At 39.4% G+C, this 20,220-nt stretch overlaps 1 protein-coding gene across 1 annotated transcript in view; it reads left to right on the forward strand.

Annotated features, from left to right (window-relative positions):
- The window catches only part of SLC2A13 (solute carrier family 2 member 13), a 160,502-nt gene that overhangs the window by 93,695 nt on the left and 46,587 nt on the right, over positions 1-20,220 (forward strand). The window lies entirely within an intron of this gene.

Genomic DNA, 20,220 nt, shown 5'->3' on the forward strand with positions numbered 1-20,220 from the left:
CTTTAAGAGATCACCGTTTGTTTCAAGATGTGTGTTAGCATCTCTGTACAGTCTTGGAAATAAGATATTACAGGTTCTTGTCATTGTCGGAGGCACTGTTATGAGGGGCAGTGTAGCTGCATGTGTGTAGTGGAGTCATGCTGCTGCATTTACAGATATTCCTCTCTTGGCAAGGATCCCCAGACAGGCTTTTGTTTGAGTAAATCAAACTGGATCTTTTAGACACACCTTCCTTGGGTTAATCCTGGATGTTTTCCTTGATGCAATAACTAGATTCTGGGACGGAACTAAGAGAAATATACTCAAACATAATTTTTAATCTAAAATTCATCGAAATGGCAACATTCAGGAAGAGAATGGGAATTAGCACTAGAAGGCCAATGCAAAGAATGTGTGATGCCTAGGAAAGTAAAGGAAGAAAGCAAAAAGGCATTAGCTAAAAGAAAAAAAATGAAGGAGATTGCACATCACCCTCTGAGCAATGTAAGACTGAATAAAAAGCCAGGAAGAGTGAAGACAAAAGGAGCAATCAGTAGGGAAAAACCGGCAGAAGCACAAGCAAGATTTGAGATGAATAGGGGAGTTTTAGCATGCTGCCGCTATATGCTGCTGTTAACTTCTGCTATATCGGCATGGGAAATATTCTGAACAAATAAGAATGGGTGTTGTATCTTATTAAAGGCTTCTTTATATAAGATAATAGCAGACCTTTGAATTTTTGAGGGATTGTTTTACATCCTACATTTTGCTAACTTTTTAACTTTTTTATTGTCAGCCAGCCACGGTTTGGCTGGCCTGTGTGCGACTTAGCAGTTGCCATCCAGCTGATTTTACTTTTTAATATTGTTTGAAACATTCCAAATCACAAAAGGTGGGCTATGACAAAACAACGGCAATCAGATTGTAATTGATGGGAAGGCAGATATAACAAGAAAAGCCGTATTTCCTTTGTGCAGAGATATTTTGAGTAGAAATGAATAGAACAAAGGCAGCATCATCCTGCTGGTCACTGAGTCACCTGCTGACGAATATAACTGTCACACCTTAAAAAAAAGTAAAAAGAGATTTAAAAACATAGATGAGTGAGAAGCTACATTATCTGATCCTAGTCCATACAGTAATCTGGTGGCACTTGCATCTGCTAAACATGGTACGAAGTTCCGCTAGAAGTGATTTGCTCCAGGCATTGCAGGCCACCTCTGAGGAAGTGACCCAACTGATGTTTATATGGCCAGGACAATCAGTGCAAAAAAGTGGGAACGTGTATACGGATTACCCCTCGCCTGGATTTCTCCCTCAAAGAAAGGAAAAGGTTGTTTGTGAACAACTTTGCTTGCAAAGATTTTTGCTTTTCCCTTGAAATGGAACTAGAATTAGAGCTTGCCCCATAAGTCAGGCATCTGCTCAGTTCATTCTTCTTCTGCTTTGTATTTTTGTAAATCTCCATCTTTTATTTGCCTTTTTCTTCTCTTCTTATAAATGAAACCTTGCACTAAGCACAAAGAATTTGGAAGTGAATGTCCTCAGGCAAGAAGACCTTTCTTTTGTGTCAATGAAACTCTTACAGAAATTTCATTTACGGGATGTTTTTTCTCCTATCAATTTCACTATTCCTGCCAGTCTTGGATTAATTTATCTTGGCTACTTCCAGAAGAAAAGGACTTTTATTCCAGTGCTATTTCTAGCGTCCTCCTTAGCAGACCAACAAAGGCTGTGCAATAAGGATACACAGCCACAGTCCTCAATTGGCTGAAGCAGAATATTCTGCGGAACAGTAAATTGTCTGTCTTGCACGATGAGGGCAGTCGTCTTCCATCACCTGGGCTGTCAGGTCTGGATGCAGTTTTCATTCAAGGTTGCTATTTCTAAAAGGACTTTTGGGAAGAACTGACTTTGTTTGAAAGCTGATGCCTGTTGCCCTGTAATTGCTACTTCATTAAAATACTTCAGTTCAAATTCTTGTATGCCCCTAAGTTCTCTGGATGCCTGTCATGGAGAGTCTCAAATGTAAATTTTTGTTCAATGTGACATTTTTGAGCAAAATCCCAGTTGCAAGATTTAAATTAAAGTTGTCAGGAAGACTGGTTTTCTCTGGAGACCTTAACAAGTTTCAGCCTTATTCTCACTTGAATTTTACACAATTCTCTTATTTTGTCAGAAGAAATCTTTCATTCTGATTTCCGTGTAACCTGTTCTAATAAGGAACAGTAAGTATTTGCCAGATAACCAGATCAGTAAGACCTACTGAGTGAAACATGAATATAAACCTAAATGAGTTTGTTTAGACATTACAGTCCACAAGCAGTGCACAGATGATCATAAAACTGCTTATTAAACACACACACAAGAAAAAAAAAATCCAGAAGGAAGAATCAAAGTTATTCATCAAAGTTATTCTGTGCATTTTTGTAATGCATTTTTGCTGTTCATTTTCTTAGACAATACTCAAACTGGTAGAATACTTTTCTGAAAATGCTGTAAGTGAATTACCTTCATCTACATAAGAAAACTCGGGGAATATTATGCAGTTTGATATTTACTACATTATTAACATAGAACCCTAAAGATTGTTCTACACAAATCTTGTGCAGACTGCCATTTGTTTTTACCAGCTGACTGTGCCTGAGTGATTATAAATGTAATATATCTTTATATGAGTGATTATAAATGTAGTATATATTTATATATATATATACTTACAATTTATAATTGTATAAAACCAATTTCTGTGTAAAACACAATCATTTTATGAATGGCATAGTCATCTTCATTCTTCATGGTTCACGCTATAACAATTGGACTTTTTTCCTTCCCTCAGTCCATAAATTTGAATGTTCAACTTCTCTGGATTTGTGCACCCATTGTTTTATATTTTAAGTACTCAGTAGTGTTTAAAGAAAGAAAGAAAAAAAACAAGTTAGCAATAACTGGTGTGTCATTTACTGGAAGTCTTGAAAGGGTACTTTTTCTTCCCCAGCCTAGTAATGGCTGAATCATAGAAAATTCCAGAAAGAGAAAACATTTTATCCATTAACAGCAAGCTTTTCTATTGGCATATGAATACAAGAAAATACAGAATTGTTTCACTAAATAGTGGGAAAAACAGGAAATTTTGTGGTAGCCAGCCTCTAGCATGATAGAACTTATTTGTATTACTGTTATGTTTTAAAAGCTCATTTGTGGAGCGAGACAGTGCTGTGCTGTGTGGTGTAGAACTATAGATCAAAAGGATAGCTGGTTTTTCTAGCGATTACAATTAAAAATTAGGATAAAACAATAGCCAAATAGAGAGCAAGTAGTGCAAGCTAATAAAGGAAAATTGACTAAAAGTATGAAGAATAATTGGATGAATTGGGATAAATAGGCTGTAATGCATTGATTTAACAAAGAAAAATCAAGCTGTAGATCAACCAGATGCTATTCTTTGAACAAATAACTGTTTTTATTAGAATGAGAAAAAGTGGAAAATTTCATTTATCTGGATACCACCCATGTTTTGATTTTTGTTCACATGAAAAATTTTTAATTGAGCTTCAGGTCAAGGGTAGGTGGCATTGTATTTACGATAAGTAAAGGTCTAAGCAAAGATGATGTGACAGAAGGCTGTGAGAAAAGGTACTGCACTGGAAGGAGTAATTAATCTTGCCTTATTTAGCATTCCTGTTGTAGACCTTAGTGTCAAAGGTTTCATTTTGCCAATAAAATTGAAACAGAATTAGGATTTGTTGCCACTGGCAATAAATACAGGCTGTAAATGAGAAGGCAGTTCCTAACCTCTGGAAGAGGATGGCGGTAGAGCACAACGTAAGGTGGAGCTTAACTGGTTTTATGAAGTGTGTTGTGGTTTCCTGCAGTAGCATGGGATTGATTTAGGAGTTTAATGCTAGTACTTTCTTTCAGATGAATCTCAAGAAGTTTAGGAATGGTACTCACATGTCTTTAATGCCTGATTGTGAAAATGACAGAGCAGCCTTTAACTATTGAGTTAACTTGTACTGAGTTCAAAGCAATGAATAATAAAAGTTAGGAGGAAGATGTAGAGGCCATGTGGTCCACCTTGCTGTTCCAAGTAGAGTTACCTTCAAAGATAGATTGGGTTGCTTGGGGTTTAGTCCAGTTGAGATTTTAAGGTATCTAAGAACGGGTGTTCTACGGCTTCTCCAGGCAACCTCTTTTGGGGCTTAAACATTCTTACGGAGAATAACTTTATCCCCTTATTTTCAATTGAAATTTTACTTCTTGCAGCCTGTGGTAATTGCTTCTAGTCCTTTCACTCTGAGAAGAGATATACTGTGCTGGTAACCCTGCCTAGGTTGTGGACGATACCAATGAGATCCCCCATAACATTGTCTTTTCCAGGCTACACAACCCCACCTGTCTCAGCCTCTTCTCGTATGCTTTACTCCTTTCACCACATTAGTGGCCTCATGATGGACTCCCGCCAGTTTTTCCAGTCTCTCTCTTGTACTGGGGCCCCCAAACTGGACACAGTTCTCCAGAGGCAGCCTCGTAATGGCTTACTTTTGAGTGCTCCTACACTTCTGCTCGTGCAGCCCAGCACGCAGTTGGTCTTTGCTGATTCACGTTCCTGTTGTCCACCAGGACTCTCAGGTCTTTTTTCTGTTTTAAAGCAGTGTTAGAGCTCAAAGAGGATAACTTCCTACAGTAAGATGCAGCAGGCTGACTGCATTTTAGTTTTGATTTTCATCGCTATTATTATTGTTGTTGTAAATGCGCACCTGATGCAATGGAGCAGCAGCAACATGGGAAATCCCAGGGCCCTGCCATCATACCAATTTATGTGTAATTAATCTTTCTTACGGAAGCATATTCTGCTCAACACCCACCGAAGCCCTGTGTCCTGCCATTGGCTGCGGGTTGTATAACCCGATGTGTTTCTGTTTGTTTGGTACATAGCATTGATTTCCAGTAAGGTAGCACAATGATGGATCTAAGATTAGTTCTGTATTCAAGCTATGATTAGGTTAATTTTATGTTAAATTATGGAATTAATACACAATTAAATAAAAGTAATTATTCTTCCTCATATCTTCGCTCAATTCCTGTAATTAAGAAAGAATACCCTAGTTTTTCTTCAGTTTGCTTTCGTGAGTAGTGTTTGCCGAGTGCTGGGCTTGGTGCAGACATTACTAGTGTATCCTTTTGAAGCACTGCTCAAGTACTAATTACTAGAGCACATCAGTGTTAAAGTTTTCTTGAGTATTACTGCAAGTTATGTTCAAAACAGAGCCAGTCCCCTCGTTCTTTCTTTGCACAAGAGGCTCCGTGCATGGAATGGAAGATGATCTTGGCAGTGCGCTCTTATGGAAGAGTCTGGAAGATAGCAAAAGACAGTTTCAGCTTTTTAACAATCTACAAGATAGCCCCAGGTTATGTTTTCATTGCCCTGAAAAACAACCCCACTCTTCACCCCCTTTTCCAGAGCACTGTTGCTGTTCATCCTATTCCTAAACTGTAACACAGATCTCCATAGGGTGCTTCTGGTGAGTGTTAGGAGAACGGATGAATACCTACCTTTGTTTCCTTTCTCTTTTCCAAGGGTTTTCAAGTATTATCCACATATGAATGCTCTCATGAGAGGTGTGGAAAAGATATTTAAAAAGCTTTTGCAGAGGAGGAACAAATATGAAGTAGTGAAATGACATTTCCAAGGTTACAAAGTCAGAGAGCTGGGATTAAAATTTAGATTTTTGATCTTGGCCTTGAGTTCAAATGATGAACTCTGAGGGACAGAGAAGATAAATTGTATGTAGTTGCTATCCTTGCGCATAGAATAATTGGTCTGAATAGTGTGAGCTGCCAGGGATTTAAAACTTGGCAGCTTAATTAGCTGCGACAAGGAAATGATAAACATGAAAGTGATCTTCACCCAGAGGCAGCAAAGGAAAACAGACAGCTGATATGGAAAGTGTTTGTTTGAAGCATTTAAACCCAAAGACCATTCTCTATCCATCCTCGGCTAGGTGTTCACAAGTAACAGTGATTATTTCAGAGATAAGTTAAGCATAGTTTTAAAAGGAACTCAAAAATATCCGGCATAGAATCTTTAACAAAATCTATTATCTCTTGGTTTTGTGTCAGAAATCTTCACACAATTTTATCTTAAACTTTGTTTTATATATACTTTCCAGTAGCTTCACTGGATTTTTAATTCAAAGTATATTTAAATTTTAAATATAGCGTACAGCAGTAAATGATGAATACTGAACTCTGTACATCGTATAAAGAGTAAGTCTTCTCCTATGTGGGTAAGTAAGTCATATATAAGAACATTTAAAAAGTTGCCTATATAAATTTAAAGGAGAATTTGCCTGCAGAATAGAAGTATACAGCTATAATGTGCTCCAGAGGTTATCAGACAAGTTTATTGCCCAACATATGGTTCATAGATTAAAAGGTAACTATTCTGCACTGTAGAGAATCTTAGTCTTTATTACATTAGTTTTCACCGTGCTTTATATAGCTTTAATAATGTCGATGTGGTACTTAGTTGCCACATCTCATACTGAAGAAAAGAGCAATGTGTTTGTCCTTTTAAATAGGTAGCACATTCACAAACACTGCCTTGCTTTCATTGTGCAGGCTATGTAGAAATATACATTCCCAAAATAGCCATTCAGTGTTTTTCTAAGTGCAGTTTTATTTTTCACAGTACATTAGAAACGAGGCCTATTTCCTAGCTGCTTTAACTTTTTCATTGCATCCTCAGAGTAATGCTGGTTATACTTAGCATTTATGAATGGCTGCTGGTGGAGAAGTCGCAAACCTCACAGCAGTAGGGAAACATAGCTGCGCCCACGTAACAATTAAGAAAGTACAATTTAAGAGCTAAACCCGTGGTGGAATGGGTAAATTCAATTTCCTCAGGTAAAATTTCTGGGTTCTGCACATCGAAGTTAGGGGACCGTAGGGTCTGTGCATGGGATTCACCAAAGTCAGTGTCTCGAGCAGAGGACCAGCAAGCAGAGGACCAGCAAGCCATGCTGTAGGAGATGGCAAGGGGACAAATAGCTCCCTCCAGAGTGGGGTGATACCTGCCTTCTCTTGTAGTTTTCAGCCATCAATCTCCTTCTAGAATGAGATGTCTGACCTGGGCAGGTCTTTCTCAAAAGAGGTCAGCAAGGTCCCTTTAAGGTGCAGTAGGGCTTGGTGATTTGGGCACGTAATGCACCAGATGGTGCAGGTCCTTTTTAAATAAGCTCAGCTTGAGAGAGCAGTTCTCTAGACAAGCTTGTTCTGGGTCTTTCCAGCTGGTGATGTTACCTTTTGTATAAAACTTCTTGGCTTGGAATATAGAATCCAGTTCTTCTCACCTCTGCTATGAGCAGAGCATCTCCACAGAGCACATGGAGGGCTGGAGCATGGGTGGGAAGAGGTTTAACCAAAATCTCAGGTTAGAGCAGAAGAAACTGAGAATGATGTTTTGCTTGTTTATTGGCAGAAAAGCAGAACTGTGTACTTGGGATGCTTGCAGACTGCTTTGTAGTAAGTGAGAGGTAAAGAAGGAGGCTGCTTGGGCCTAGATCTTGCAGAGGAAATTTTAAAAGCAGCAGCTGGATGATGCATTCAGGTGGATTAATCATTCAGACATCAGAAATCAAAGCCTTTGGTTTTCTGATTGTCATTTATGTGCTATGTTAATGTTATTTCAATTGTTAATGTTATTTCAATGGTTTTATCCATCCTGAACATGAAAGAAAAAAATCTGTGTATATTGGTGATGTCACTCTAAGGAATTTTCTTGGGGTCTGCCATGATTTTTCCTTTCTCTGCTGGAACAGATGGGATGAAAGACAACAGAAAAGACTGTGTGATAGAAGCATACACTGCCAAATTAATATTCACACTGCACACGTTTAAGTTTGCTGTGCAATTAATTTTGTTTTCTAAGGAAGGAGAAAATACAAGTCTGTTGAGATGTAGACTATGTGCAGCATATGTCTGAAATATACTACAGATGTAATATTTGATTGTATGAATATTAAAACCTGAGACTGGATTTAGAAATCTCAATTAAAGCACCACGAGTGGCATGAATGTTAAAGGTGCTGAACAGTTGCGATTTCATGGTATTTGGTGCTAGAAACCTCCAAACATATAAATTCCTGGATGCAGATGTAGACTGGTCAGTAGAGGTTGTTGGCTTTGGATATTTTTGCCAAAGCCTGTATTCCAAAAAAGGACCTCATCTGCCACCACGAGCGATGAGCTCAGATGGTGTCACAGCAGAATTACTCTTTTTGGTTTGTTTTTTAAACAGTCCTGAAATGACTGTTGATAATATGGGTGCATCTGTGTGTTTGAGCCCAGGGAAGACTTTTGTGCCAGTTATTTCCCAGAATTTATTTTTTTTCTTACATAGGACATATGCTCAAAATTGTTACTAGTAAGGGCATCGTGCCCAGTAGTGAGTGCAGCTATGGTGCTCTCATACGCACATATGCATGCTGTTACTCCTCATTGCTCAGCGTGGAGTTTTCCCTGAATGACTGTGGGACTGGTGCCAATAAATTTTTTATGTTTTATTGAGTGGTGCTGTAATAGACTAATTCAGAATGAGAAGAAAATGTGCATTTACTGTAAAGTTGTCAAAGTAGGTTTCTGCCATTTATTCCAACATCACCGGGGATGTGTGTTAGGGTGACCACAGTGGCTTTAAGAGCTCCTCCCTAGCCATATAGCAATGTTGGATGCTTGGGAGCTTCTCTTTTTCTTTTCTTCCTGATCCAAAGAAAACCAAAGCCTCTACGGTAGTTAAGTTAGACTTTCCATGGGTTTTGAACTGTCTAGCTGCTCCATGCTCAGGAGCAGCATTGTCTCTGGCCACCTGTCCCTGATAGTTGTGATGTTAGGACGGTGAGGAAGGAAGCTGAAGAGCACTTGCTGGCTTCATCAGTTTTAAAATTAATGCTGGTATCAAGCTCAGCGACCTAAGAAAGAAAGGAGGCTTAATACAGCACTGAATGACTGATTTCTACAAAACAGACAAGACTTGGATTTAAAAGTTCGTAGGAGATCTGTGTTAGATGGTCAGTCAGGTTCTTACAATAAATAAATATATAGCTTGCTATCAGCAAAGGCTTTATTGCGTCCATCTGGAGTTTTTCTTGCTGATTGGAGGATATTGCAATGACCTATTGATTATTTTAGACCAATTTTGTGGATCCTTAGTAAGAATTCATTGCAATCATTCTCATGGGCTGAGTTCTAAAAATGTTAAGCCGTGCAAGATAAACAGTATTAATGCAACAGCTTTTAATTAAAATTCAAAAGGATAGAATATTAATAAGATTTCACATATGAACTAATACTTGTAGTGTCACTGGAATACTAACTATTTTTTTATGCCATAGACAAATTATTTTGATCATTTGTGTGATTTCAATACGAAAATAGATTTCCACACGTGGAAGACTGAGGTTTTTAATGAAGACATTTACAGATTTGGGAGATTTACAAAGATACCTTGTTTCTGGTGCTGTATGAATATTTATAACTGTGAAGTTTTAGATTCATAATGTTGAGTTTTAAAACACATGTGCAAGATGAAGCATTCAGAAATGAGATGGCAGAAATAATCGACTCTGTGCAAGGAGTGGGACGGAAGGATGATAAGAGAGCAGGATCCTGACAGAGCTTCTGGGAGGTAGGAGAAGTGGCAGGAGCTGGCCGGAGCGTGGTGGCAGCAGGATACGTGGGCAGAAAGCAGGAATCAGTCACAGAGTAAATGGGCTTGAACCAGAGGGTAATGTGAAATAATGTGATCCCATCTGTAAAGATTGCATCATATTTCATTACACCATAAAAGGCTGAATTAATGGCGAAATTGCAGTTTTGTGGCTGGAAGATTCATTTATTTAATGTGTATTCTCCAGCTTATAAGTACATACCACCCGCCTTCGCTGTGTGGGTGCAGTAACATCTACGGAGTGTGCAGTACTGTGTTCTGTGAGTAATTGGCAGAAAATGGTAGATACATCATTTGTGAACGCCTAGCTCTACCTAATCGCTTCAGCAGCTGCATTCTCCCAAGTAGCAATGCCATGCTTGTGTCCTTCTACAAGAAGACACATGTACGTATATTAATGAGTTTGTTGTGGAGGGGAATACTGGGGCTGCTGTCATGTATCTCAGCCAAGGAAAGGGCTGTTTTTAAGCTGATGTTGTTTTGCAGTTCCCCTGTGTATATATTGAAGTTATGATTGTAAGTACACTGTTGTAATTAGAAAAAAAAATGGAAATAAAGCTCAGATACTCCAGCTTCTATCTACCAGGTCGGTGACAGTACGGTACCTTTCCTACCATACTTACGGCAGTTATGTCAGTGCTGTCTAATAAAATGTGAAATGGTTTCCACAGGAAGCTCCACCAGCTGAGGTTGCTCAGAGCCACCCCAGATAAAGCTCCACAGAGTACATGGAGGGAATCTGACCCTGCTAGGAGGTGAATGAAAGGATAAGAGGTGCAGCATTTTGAAGATGTACTATCTGAAAAGAAGCACTGTGAAAGTGAGGTAGCACTTTGCCATGCTAATCCTCTTTTTTCTTAACTGAAAAATGACTGAAAGGTCAGATTCTATAAGGAACATTAAAAATATGTATTTTTTAACACTTTTGGTGCATTTATTAATATACTATTTACCTTCTGAGTGACTGGAAGGGAAGTTGGGACATTTAGCACAATTCAATTCAGATACAAAACCATGGATCAAAAGCTAAGGTTAAATTGTGGTGTTATCCTTTTTTTATTCATAAGAAAAAAAAAAAGAAAATAGTACAATTTTCCCCAAAGGTGAACGAATATTTAGCACAGAAACTTGCTCTTTGCTGAGGAAGCACCCATGAACTGGGTTCAAAAAAGACTGATTTTTCTTTTTCATTACCTTTCAAGCTCCCACTGCTCCCAGCTTGCTAACTCCTGCCTCTCCAAGCTATAGTAATAGGCCCTTTGTTTGCCACCAGGTTTGGCTTAAACAAGGGAGATAGCTTGATTTTCCTTTTTTTTTTTTTTCTTCTTTTTTTTTTTAATATTCCTAATGCTATGTACATTTAGCAAGTCTATTGATTTTAATGAGGACTGATTTGTTTTTCTGGATCCTGGACACCTTATGGCAGGCACTAGTGCTTTCCAGCATTAGAATATCCTACAATATTAAACATAATTTAAATTAAATTGAAGTTATCAGAATAAATGAGTAATTGAATGAGGTAGTTTTTGTGAAATACCTGGGGGATTTTCATTCCCTGCTTTTATACTTACTAATTTGCAGAGAGCACTTATCTGCAGTGAGACTCTGTAGTGTCATTATTCTGGTCCAGGTAGCACTGGAGGATGACTGCAAATACTCCTCTGTCTTTCTCCTCTTCCCAAAAGCCTTGGTGGTCTACGTTTATGAAATAGGGATGATGGTGGTGATTCTCTTTCATAAAGGTTCTGTTGAAGTTAGGCACTTATACATTGAGTGAAAATACCAAAGACAAGATGAAAATGTTGACATTTTGCTTTTCATTGCAGTGCTAAGCTGTAGGTATTACAGAGTGCAGCCTATTCGTTCTATTCTGGAAACTACGTCTGTATTTTGGGAAGAGGAGGAGGGTCAAGACTTTGTTGCTCCTGGTGCTTTCATTTAATTTCCAGCACTGCCTGTGCTGCAAACTCTTCAGTTTAACTCTGTCGTTAAATTCAACCCATTTCTTTAATGGATTTGACTACAGGGTTCTGTCCTCAAATTTACAGAGCACTCTGTCAATTACAGACTTAGGTTGAGGGTCGGTATTTTTTTTTTATTTTCCTTTTAAATAATAGTCTGAAATCCTCCTTGTATTTTACCATTTTTCTGTTATGAAGAAGAAAACAATTTCCCTCCCTGTAGTTTCTCATGTGAGACTGGTGAAGTCTGTGCAAGACCCACATTAATGGGGGTGATGACTGAGTTTATAAAGTGTGGCTGTGTGCAGAGATGCATCTGGTGCAGCGGGGTGAGTAAGCATAAAAATGGAAACGGGTTTTTCCCAATCTCACAGCAGATACTGCAACAGTATTTTAAAATGACCCAATAGCTGTGTGACAGAATCCCATTAAATTAGGAAAGTGAATACTCCTTTGTGTAACTTGGTGATCTTAAGCCTCTGAAGGCATTTTTAATCCCTGTCAAACACTGGTACTTTCACTTTGCTTAATAGCTATATAATTTAGTCTCTTTACACACTAAAAAAAAAAAAAAAAAAAAATCCAGTGTTTTTTTAACATAATTAAATGGTAATCCTTAAAACCTTTGCGTGTCTTGCCTGTGCTTAACGTGTGGTGAATGAGAGAACCTAGTGGATGATGTAAAGAGTTTTCTATCAAACAGGACCAAATTTTAAGGATTTTTATCATCAAAATTAACTGTTTTTTAATAAAAGACAGTCACTGTGTCATTTCACTCTATGCTGAAAGCTTTTGTAACGCAGTGCATTATTACTGCTAAACAGGGAATTCAAAGATGTAATTGCAATATGTAAGTATACAATGGCACTCCCCCAGCTTGCCTCCGAGGCACTGTTTTTGAAAATCAAGTGTAGACTTTTGGAAAATACAGCAGCCTTTTCCTTTGAGCGCTCTTAAACTCTACGTCTTACATTGGCATCCTGTAAATCAGAAGAATCTGCTATGAATTGGAAGACTTCAGTACAATTTCAGGATCTGATCCTTAGATATTTTGCCTTTTAAAACTGAGAGTAAAGGATAGCCATGTGTTTCCCGTAGTCCTGTATCATAGCTAAAGTCCAGTAGCCTTTGGAGCTAAAAAGCTGGAAGGGCCTTACTGACATAGAATCGTAGAGTCATTTAGGTTGGAAAAGACCTTCAAGATCGCCATGTCCAGCCATGTAACTGGACCTACTGAGTCCCATCACTAAACCGTGTCCCTTACTGCCACATCTACATATCTTAAATACCTCCAGGGATGGGGACTCCACCACTTCCCATGGCAGCCTCTTCAATGCTTGACCACCCTCTCCGCGAGGTGTGGTCAAACACTTCTATAATCAATGCACTGACACCCAGTGCATTGTTTATAAAAGACTTTTTGTTTCTTCGTTGTCATACACGCACGTCTCATCTCTGCCACAAGAGATGCCAGCGACGTGCACAAAACAGCAAAGTGCCGTAATTGATTGAAACGATTTTTTAGGCAACTTTTGGAAGACAACAACAGATATGACAAAATATCCTCTGCTGCCCTGCTGAAGCGATTGATTCATCATGGGAGGCTGTGTTGTGTTTGAGAGTAATATTAGCCACAAAGTTTGTATACGTAGGTATGTAATTGTGTGTCGAACAATATATATTCAAATTTGCAATATTGTGTAAATATCATTGTTCATATTCTCTGTGATTTTCAAATGCAGAAGATGAAACTAGATTTACTAATATTTATGAGACATGGTAGCTTTTATTATTTTAGAGGACAGCAGTGTCTTGCAGGAGGTACTGGCAACTGAACCTGCACTGTGCAGAGCAGAACCTCGAGACAAGTTAATCCTGTTATTTTGGGTGATGCCAGCCTGCAGTACAGCACAAGTGTGGGTCGTGAGGTACTTTTTCAAAATAGGAATTGAAGGAAGACGGTGTACATGCTAAAGAGGGAAGCAATCAAGTTATGTCATTTCATGCAAGAGGTTTTCAGCATAATTTTAAAAAATCAGCTAAGAAGATGAGTAAAAAGTTTGCAATCAAGTTGGATCAGAGGAGAGCAGATATTGTGAGGGAATCATACAAGACCTGACAGAACTGCTGTGGGTGGGCAGATTCACCCCCATCTGTCACTATATAGCCCACCATATGGGCTGCCAAGGGGTTGTTGAGGTTTTTCGGTATTCCCTTTTTCAACTTAGGAGGTGATGTTTTGATGCTTCAAGAATTAAATGGCTTTTCCTTGTGGTTTTGTGCCATGATCTGAACTATTTGATATACTAATATTATGGTTGTTGATTAGGAATACACTGATGACGAGTAAGAGTACAGCGACAAAAAACACTGGTGGAGGGTGTCAACAGGAAGAAGATGAGAGTATCAAATGGGAGGAGCAGAAAACCAGACTATCGCCTCTCAACAGTTAAATTGTAGAAACTAGATTCAGTTTAATAGCCGAGTGCAAGGTTAGAAGTCTTCAGGTCTAAGAAAATTTTTGTAGAAATCTGGATATCACTAGTTGGAAATGGAGAGGAGAGGCTTGCTGTTTTAGTCATCATTCTGTTGTCCTGCTGCTGTATCGGTATTGCTAAATGTCTATAATTGGGACAGCTGATCCAAGAGGTACTAGGAAGCATTGCTATAACCATGTAATAGTGCTTCTTGCTATATGTTTATTGACATCCTCATTAAAAAAAATAAATGAAAGTAAAAAAAATGGTGCAATATGGAGGTAAAAGGGTGTTCAGGAAGACTGGAGAACTCATCTTCCAAAAGGAGACTAAGTAGCTCACTTAGCCTAGCAGAAAGATGTTTCAGAAATTATAATTGCTCTTTAAAATCAGAGAATAAACGTCTCAGAGGAAGAAAAACTATTGATTTTTTATGATGATCTAGGCACATGAATGAAGGCATGTGTGACCTTGCCATGAAAAAATTTTGTTTGTAAGTTAGAAAAAGTTTTTATCAACCAAAGATTCGGGGTGTCTTGAACTTCTTTTTATATGGATTATCAGGGACAGGAAAATTTAAAGTATTTTAAGATGGGACAGTTTTGTTTTGTTAAAAGCTATTATTGTGAGGTGGTTAGCTGTACACTCGAGGGTTTTGATGACCAAAGAGGTCTGTTACAGGCATGTCACTTTGTTCTTTTGAAGTGTATGACATAAAAAAATCCACCTTGTTTACAGAAAGTAAATGTTTTAATGACAATAAGAGAAGTGTTTGATAACATTGGATAGTTGTATATCTCATTTTGATAAAGAAACAAAGGAGGAAATAATATTTTTCCCAACTTAGATGAGTTTGTGTAACTAAAATGAGCCATTGATCTGTTGCACAGAAAAGACCAAAGGGAAATTACTTTTTAAGGAATCTAAAGGCTGTAAACTGATTAACACAGTAGTCCTGGGAATGGTGATGAATCAAAGTGGTGAAATGGATTTTTACAGCCTTTGTGATTAGCTTTATTATATGCCTAATGTCAAAGATGAGGTTAGATCTTATCCTTTCTGTGACTTTCCATTTTCATTATTCATAGCCAAAGGAAATTCAGCATCTGAAACATTTTGTCTGACAAAGGCAATTCCCACTGAAAACTGTGTCTGTGTTCATGTGTTTTGTAATATCAGTGCTGCTGTTGATATTAATATTACCAGCTTTATTATAGGAGTCCAGAAAGGAGCCAATCAAACCAGTGTCTAATTGCGCAAAGCAATGTTTCAAAATCACAGAATGGTTGAGCCAGGGAGGGACCTCTGGAGGTCATCTGGTCCAACCCCCTGCTCCAGCAGGGAGGTTTAAAAGGCAAGGTAAGGGATTAGACAGACATGATAGGAAATGTAGACAGGGAAGTAGCAGAGTCTGAATAACTACCCAGTCTCCAAACTGGTGTCCATGGTTGCTCTGCGTGCAGCCTCTGTGTGTGAGTGGAAACTGCTGCATCTCCTTTGTCACTGCCGTGTATGGGATGTGAAACTGGGAGGCAGAACCACGTTGTCCAACACTCCAATTATATCAATAAATGCTACCATATTGCTTTGCAGTCCTTATTTCGAACAAGTCTAACCAAGGGATATTTTTTGTTTCTTTAGCACCTTGCCAATGTGCCTGTTTCCCTTCCCCAGGCTTCACATGGTGCTTAGCAGGGCTGTAGCATCCCTCCTGCCTGAGAGCCGCTACGCTTGGAACATATGCTGTCTTTGGCTCCTTCCAGATACACCAGCTTCTTCCTATCTTGTTTTCATTTCCAACACTTTGACATCTCATTTCCCATATGCTGCCCTTGCTTTCTCCTGCTGTTTCTGTAAGTTCATCTGCACAGATGAGCTGCCACACTTTAACACATTGGTGAAGCTGTCGTAACCCTGCAGGCCTTTAGTGATGAAAATGCAAGCTTAAACTTTCTAGATTAACCCTCTTTCGTAACAAAGGTCTAAATGGGTGGGACAGGCAGATGCAAGTGTGCAGTTCCATAAGCCTGCTTTGCTCTAGAAGCTGTTCCCAAGCTCATAGAGCACATCTTTCACTAACCTGCAGTTACTCCACGTGCCTGGCCTCTTTCCAGTAGCAGTAATTCCAATGGGAGTTTCTTGGCTTGTGCTTGCTCTTTCTTTAACGCCTCTGAATATTCAGAAATGCCAGACACGGTATGATTGTTGTGCTCAAGCTGCACACAAAAGAGGAAGGCAGGTACATTTGCAGGGTTAAAACCAGTTAATAGCAGTAACGCTATTGCTCAAGTTCATTTTCAGTATTCAACAAAAGTGTATCAAGAGCAAAGTCACATCAGGCCTTCGAGTCGGTGGAGTGATTCAGGACCTGCATTTGGAAGCCTGTGGTCTTACCCCACCTCCTTCCCCTGCAGCGAGCAGGACGCGGGATGCTAAGGCAGCCCCAGCCACGTGTTTATTGCTCAGAGGTTCTGTGTGGCACGCTATGGCTATACCAGTTGTTGGGCTGTTGCAATTCAGGTTAGCAACATGTAAAACCGTCTTGATCTGTTATCATCTGAAGGTGAAATGTTAAGGATGGCTTTACCTGTTCTCCTAATCTTTGTCCAGATGTATATAGTCAAAGCATGCATCAGAACAGGCTGTCTTGGAGAACGTTATGGCTGTACTTACAAGGATGTGTGATAGTCTGCAATAGGAAGGAGACACGGAATAAGTCAGAACATTTATAATTCGAGTTGAATACTGTTGTTCGAATCAACATGATTTAGCATTAGTCCCTCAGTTCTTCTGACAGGTTGGTGTCTGTCTGTTGTATCTGATTGGCATTGGCATAGTCCCATAGCAATGAGCTACCTGGCTGGGCAGATTGCACCACGGCTCCTTGCAGCACTTACATGGCCAGCCTGCAAGTGTCCACAGCAGAAATTGTGGACCTGCCACCTCCCACCTGAACCTTTCACCACTTAAAAGTCAGCTGGGGAGCAAGACTCTGTATTCCACGTGTATGTAAGCCGTAACTAAATTACAGCTATTTTTTAAATAACTGCGCTCTGTCTTCTGCTTGGCAGCACAGGTCATTCTCGTTGGGGCTGTAGCCAAAAGGAGGTTTTGACAGCTCTCAGTGTGACAGCACAGCTGCATGGGGCAGGGGATGCTGCGGTGTCCTTGCTGCGTTGTCCATGCAACGCTGCAGCCTGGTGCCTGGTCCAGTGCAGTGCCTGTGCTGGAAGTCATCAAACGTGGTGGCAATAAGCTTTAGCAATTCCTAAAGAAGGAGAGAAACAATGTCAAGGTGTAGAAGCAAGACCATTTTGTGAATGTGGATTGTGTTTTGTTATGATTACTTTTGTTCCTCTTAGTCCGGCAGTTTTGACATGCAATGACCTGATAGAGCACAAGGAGAGGTCATGCACAATTGCAGAAAGAGAGTGTGTACATCTGTTGAAATTGCCACCATTTTGGATCTCCTTCAACATTTAATCATTTGTTTCTTGGCTGTGGCGCTACTTGCCATTTCGCTTTGTGTTATTTCAACTGAGTTGCAAAAAAGATGGAGAGATTCATTATCTCTGAGGACTGTTTTTCTTGGACCGAGTAGTTTGAGTAGTTGGATAGTGATTTCCAAAGTATTGTGCTAGAAAAATTCAACAAGCTTTTGCAAACCAGTGCCAGAGTATTATATCTTCATTTTCTTAAAAGCAACAATGTAAAATAAATGTTTTTAAGATGTTGAAAGGTACTTCTAGGTTATTTAGGTTTATTCATTAATTTTAGAAGAATGACAAATTCTGTCCAAAAAAGCTGACATCATTAGACAGAAACTTTGTCAGATATAACAGATGGGCTGGAGCAGCCCCTCCTGAAAGATTGGGGCAATCAAAGCTGTGATGCAAACAACCTGGCAGCTTATCCACAAGGTTTTTTTTGGTTTTGATTGAGAGCTCCCAAGCCTGGCATGATCTCCTCTGCTGCTGAATGAGCTGACCTGGGGCCTGATGTGTTTCGAATCGTCTAAAGACCTGCTCGAAGGGGGCATTCTCCTTTTCTTCAAACATTAGACATAGTCACTTTATAAAAATCCTGACTCTTTAAAGGAGGCAAGGGAGGAAAGTGAGGGCGTTAATTTGCTTCAAATCCATACTGCACATTTTCAGTATGCATATGTCGTAGAAAGATTAGTCTGGGTATTCTTTACTGTGGAAATACCTCCGTTGTTTTTTTGTTCTTGATAGCGCAACTTTATAGTTTTGACATTCTTGCAGATGATCCATATTAAAATCTCTTATATTTATCTGACTCAGTTACTTTGGGTGGTTTTGTAATTGTGTTTATTTGCTTTTAAAGATAAAGTACTTGCTTTAAAATTCCAAGGAGATGCATGTGCTTTTGTCATTTTCTTTACATTTTAGAAAATAAATTAGGGCTGCCAAACTTTGTCACTGACATTGCATTCCCCATAGGAGCTGCAGTATTTACCGTGGTTGTATAATATCACAGCCTGACCTTTTTCTGCCACACAGTTTTTCTCCCTGTCAGGAAGAAATTAAAAAGACTGCACTAATAGGCAGTTAGGGCTGCACAGGTTGGTATTAAAAATGTTCGTATTTAGTGCTTATCATAATCTATGCAAATATTCTTCTGAATTTTGAAATTGGATTGCTATGCCGTAATAAACATCACCAGTGTTGCCCAGCAGCCAAGCTGTGTTAGCGTGTCATTTGGATTTGCAGATTATAAATTTCCCTGTTTTGTTTTCCACAGAAGTGAAATATGTCGTTTATTTATGGATAAACGGTGAGCTTCTAGCTGAGAATATATAACCAGCGGGTGCAAAAAGCAACTTGGAGCCATGTCGGGTGTGGAAGGTGCCTGTTTGTATGGGGCTAGAAGTAGACTGACACACTTTCAAGTGATTCTTTATTCTTTGCTTTTCTGACTATCTAGTATCAACGCGCTATGCATTGCTGCTGACAACTGGCAATTTCTGGCTTCACAGTAGAACTGGATTTCGAGAAGATTTAGATGTGTAGAGTTAAAAGTGGCTTCATGAAGCCTTGTCTGGTTGAAGTAAATAGGAGTCTCATAGCAGGTGTCAGCAGGCCAAGTCTTGACATTTGTTGTTATTTTCCTACCTATAAGAAGAAAAAGAAAGGCAGTATTGGGAGATCAGAGACAGCCTGGATGATTTTGGTGACTGGAGTAGTGCAGTATGATGTAAGTTTTGACAAGCAGTTAGCAATTTAATTTAGAGAGCCTTAAGAAGCGAGGGCGCATGAACATTAGCATTTTGATTCCAATCACGTCTATGCTTCTTGAATCTCCATCTCCCCAAGATTCACACGACTGCAGTGATCTCGGAGGATGCAATTCTTTGTTTCAGACAAAACGAGCCTGGAAGAGATGTTCCAGTCACTAGCAGGCAGGTTGTCCATGGAGCCAGGCCCAAAACATGAGCGTGTGGAGACACCAGGTCCTCGGTGCCAGCAGCTTCACTCTGGGGCTCCTCTCCTGCTGCACCCCAGGAGTTGCTTGTATAGTCTCAAATGGCAGAACTGGTGAGGAAGACGAGCTGAGGAAGGGAACCAGGGGGATCTAAAGACCTTGCCCCAGCGTACAGGGGAGTCAGTAACATCCAGACGTAGGTGTCATAATTTATGACTGGTAGTGTCTCAACTGACTCAGGTGCTTTCACAAGCAGTCAGCTGAGCCTATTGTCCATCATGGGTTATTGTATTGAAATAAAAATGTTTTTGCTTGGTGGTCCACATGTTTTTTATGCTAAAATTTCTGAGGTTAGCACATCCGGGCATTAAGACAATGGGGTGGCATTTAAAGGAAGCTGCATTTTGAGCAGGGGAAAAAAGAAACGTGAGCTTTGACATTTTTGATGGTTATTACTGCGTGAAAGCCAATGGGCTGCTAGGTATGTGAAGGATTGAATATTCAGTATTGCAGACGGCACAAATTAACAGAACAAGATGAAAAGTGCTTATGCAACACGAACAAAGCTATTTGCGTGTTTTCTTGAAGGTTTATGGAGCTCTCCCTGAGAACACAGGCACAATATCTG

This window comes from Anser brachyrhynchus (genome assembly GCF_964034855.1).
Source record: "Anser brachyrhynchus genome assembly, chromosome: 1".
In the NCBI taxonomy this organism is placed as follows: Eukaryota; Metazoa; Chordata; class Aves; order Anseriformes; family Anatidae; genus Anser; species Anser brachyrhynchus.